The sequence below is a fragment of the Plecotus auritus genome (assembly GCF_963455305.1).
Source record: "Plecotus auritus genome assembly, chromosome: 6".
In the NCBI taxonomy this organism is placed as follows: domain Eukaryota; kingdom Metazoa; phylum Chordata; class Mammalia; order Chiroptera; family Vespertilionidae; genus Plecotus; species Plecotus auritus.
This window is the reverse complement of record NC_137773.1, coordinates 50,243,234-50,247,036: the sequence shown is the minus strand read 5'-3', so window position 1 is coordinate 50,247,036 and position 3,803 is coordinate 50,243,234.

Genomic DNA, 3,803 nt, shown 5'->3' with positions numbered 1-3,803 from the left:
TACATGAAAATTTTTTAAAGAGAATTTTAATATACATTTTACTTGGTAATATGTTTAATAAGCAGTGGAGTTGGAGAAAAATAACGCTTTGCCTCATAGGTCCAGGGCAATTCAGCTCAGCTATATTTGCTCTCATCCAGCTGCCTATAAAATTTTTTTCTTGTTATCAGCAGGGTATGGTTAATGAATGTTAACCAAAGAATACTTAAAAAAAAGAGAAGCTCAAGTAAGCCACAGGATTTAAAAAGACTCAGTATGAAACCTAGCACATGAATATGTTCATTATTCTTTTCTATTACCTTTACTTTTTTGAGAGAATTTGCTGAGACCACTTTAAAATGTGGCTTTTGACACTATAAGAACCAAAATGTCTCATTTAAGATATTTCCTACCTTTGATCAATAAAGTCACAGTTCTGCAAATTTATAAAAATACCGCTTAACAAGTTTTTCATATATATGTTATTTAAATAAATCAGAATTTTCATCATTATTTTAAATTATTATTCCAAACCTATAATAAATCTCTTTATTTGGGATACTTCCTATTGAGAAGGAGAATGAAGATTATTGAATCACACATAATACAGCTTTGCTGCAAATCATATGTATTTAGAATTATTTTCAAAAATATGCAATGGATTTGTTAAAAAATTTTAAGATAAAAGAAGTCTAATTTTGATGGGGAAGTTATCTAGGTCAATCTTGTTAAAGAAATAATGGAAATCCTAGAGCTGAACTTTATAATTCTATCACTTTGCACAACCAAAATATTTTAAGCAAATTTAAAACCACATATGTTAACCATATCAAAATACTTATTAACCAACATTACAACAATGTTGAATTTATCAAACCAAGAGAATCTTCTTATAAAAATCTACATACCTTTTCAGATTTAGAAAACTTCCATATAGTGTTTCTAGAACCACAATGGTAACAAACCCTTCCTCCCTCCCTCCCTCCCTCCCTCCCTCCCTCCCTCCCTCCCTTCCTTCCTTCCTTCCTTCCAACTTCTCCCTCTTTACTTCCCTTCCCCTCTCATTCCCTCTCTTCCTTTTTTCTCTTTCTGAAGGTTGCAACCCATTGTAAACAAATATTTTTCTAAATTACAATATCTTTGCTACTGACCCCCTCCAACCCCTTAACAAATCATCTTATCTGTGTCACAGGCCCTAATTCTCCCTGTTCCAAAAACCCACATCTCTGTAATTATCCCATCCTTTCTCTAATACTTTCAAGAACTGTGAAGAGCCTCAGATTTTACCCTACTTCCAAGCTCACAAATTAGCCTGCCACATCTCATAGATGCTGGGGAAAGACACAAAACTCCTGGGTCAAAGAAAAAGGACTTTATTTTTTATGACACATTAAGTGGCAGAGCAACATATTTGCATCTATTTTCCCTGTCCCAAGTCTCATGGAGAAACATAAATAGGACCAGATGGATTTCAATACAGAGGGAACCCTAAGCTTAAGGAACCCAGATCTTCTATAATGGGGAACAAGTATGCCTATCTTTTGTGGGAATTATTATTTTTATTATACCAGGCAATACGTGTGCCTGTTCTTTGCTCTAAAGGAAAACACTACTATCTTTAAATTCCGAAAAATTTTGTTATACAGACATCCTTAAAAAGACAGGTTGAAACAAAAGCTATCAATTTTTTGCTCACAAAATATGAGACCCATGAAGAAATGGCTACCAACTGCGGGATCTGTCTTGGAGTTTCCTGAATCATTTCTATGTGACTGAGATTCTTGCATTTCTGCCAATTCCTCTAACATAACATAATGTTCCACGTACTTTAACCTGCAAGTGAATGGGCCTGACCTACTGCTATATATCTGTTATGCTGTCAGCAGACACATCCGTCTATAAAATCTAGGACACCTCGAACACTTTCAGACAATGGTCAATCCTGTTTACTTGACTCTACCCTACAGAGAATGTAGGTGGTGTCTGCATATTTGTTTTCTGGGGTGGTTTTGTAAGTTAATTTGTTTTGTTTTTTGTTAAAAAGTTGTCATACTCAGTCTATTTCTTAATGTAAGAACCCTTCATTCAATATGAGATCCTTATATATATCTCAATACAATCTAGATGTCTTTTCTCTATGGACATATTTCAACCTCATTCACTCTTTTTTTTCTAATCATAGGTCTGGCTCTTTCTGCAGACAGAACAGTCTCAGCGATGATAATTTTGTGGTGGTGTATATTTAATTATATAATATTTACCTTTGCTATTGCTTCATCTTGTTACAAAGCACTTTATATTTAACTATATTTTATTATTAATGTGTTTTTATTAGTTTCTGAGCAGGAGAAATTGAGTGATAATGGCTGCTTACTTTCTTCGGTACATTGTCTAGTAGAGTACTGGAGTATTAAGATGATAAATATGCATTGTTTATTTATTTAATTATATTGCTGTGTTTGTAATATTCAGAGAAAGCAGAGAAACTTGAAAGAAAGAAATGTCTTACATTGAGATGATACAATACTCATTTCTTTAGAAGAAACTCACTGGCCAAAAGGCTACATATTCTAAGCCATATTAGGGCTTTGTATGGAATAAACTTCAAATATTTTAACCTTTAATTAGAATTGAGACACCATGGACCAGAGAAGTATCCAAATAAATAACTCATGATGAAAGTGAGGTTGAAAAAAATTGGAAATGAAGCTGCAGCTAAATAAAACAACATTTTTTCCTGAAAAATTGAGTGACAATATTTCATCTATTGCATTAAAACACAATTTATACTTCTTAAAAATGTATTATCTATATAAATTATGAAAGTAGTACATGTTTATTTAAGCTAGCAAATCAATCCAAAGTGTAAGGTAAATGTTCTTAATCTCCTTACACCATGCTGAATTAACCAATAATAACAGCATGCCTTGTATTTTTTAATTTCTTTATAAATTCTCATATGGATAAACATAAAAATATGCACACATATATGCATGGCTTATTGTTGTAGTTGTTTACAATGAAGGCTGTTAGACATATTTATGCATATATTTTATTTATATATCTTGCTGAGCTTAAACATATCATGGTCATTTTCTCTAGTAATTTAATATATATCACATTCAGATTTGATATAATTATTAACAACTTCACCATTGGTAATTGTTATTTTTTTTCTTTGAGCAGCTATAAATATAATAAAATCCTAGCACATAAATATCCTTATGTAAAATTTATTGCACATATATATGTCCTGGCTGTTTTATTTATATAGGATCATTTTAAAATGTATGATTTATGGCTCAAAGTTTATGGTATTTCACATTGTAACAGCTATTGACAGATTTTTTTTTATGCCATTTTCCAGATTACTTCCATGGTCACCAAAATTTCTATCCCTTTACCACTTATTAAAATGCTCCTCATCACTAGAAGCTATTCCTTTTACATTTTTTTTTGTCTAATTTGCTACATTAGTTTATTTAATTTGTATTTTTCTGACTCTGATTAGTAAGATCAAGTATCTTTTCAGATGTTTGTCATTTGAACATCCTGTATGTGAATTGCCCTACACTTTGGCTAACATTAGTGGTTATTAGTTTTTTATTAGTTTGCATTTGTTATTTTTCTGGTAAGATTTATGCTGCAACTATGTCCCAACTTAACATTTTTCTATCTAGTAGTTTTTTGATACAATGTAATGAATTATATGTGGTGCCATCTATGTTTAATTTTGCTTATGGCAGCTGAGATTCCTGTTTCCTTAGGATGATCAACCCATTATTCTACTATTTCAAAGTTTTTAATAAATGCTGGTAAGATTA